This window comes from Sinocyclocheilus anshuiensis, unplaced genomic scaffold (assembly GCF_001515605.1).
Source record: "Sinocyclocheilus anshuiensis isolate Anshui unplaced genomic scaffold, SAMN03320099.WGS_v1.1 scaffold745, whole genome shotgun sequence".
NCBI lineage: Eukaryota > Metazoa > Chordata > Actinopteri > Cypriniformes > Cyprinidae > Sinocyclocheilus > Sinocyclocheilus anshuiensis.
Genome location: NW_015540128.1, coordinates 270,035 through 270,284, shown reverse-complemented (window position 1 = coordinate 270,284; position 250 = coordinate 270,035). Strand labels below are relative to the sequence as shown.

The window sequence follows — 250 nt, the reverse complement described above, 5'->3', positions numbered from 1 at the left end:
TGTGTGAGTGTGTGTGAGTGTGTGTGAGAGTGTGTGTGTGTGTGTTTGAATCTACACCGACTACAAGTTCCAGTGCATCAGCATCATATATTATTACAGTATTCAACATCAAATCACAGCTGACTCATTCCTGGTCTTATTGCGAATGATTCATCAGGGAAACACCTAGATTTGGCTGAATTACAGGACATTGCAAAGCTGAGAGGGTCACCAATAACTATAGTGATGCATTGAAATTTAGAGTCATGTG

At 40.4% G+C, this 250-nt stretch overlaps 1 protein-coding gene across 1 annotated transcript in view; it reads left to right on the top strand.

Annotated features, from left to right (window-relative positions):
- The window catches only part of dnm1a (dynamin 1a), a 60,801-nt gene that overhangs the window by 25,214 nt on the left and 35,337 nt on the right, over positions 1–250 (top strand). The gene's annotated exons all lie outside the window — the stretch shown is intronic.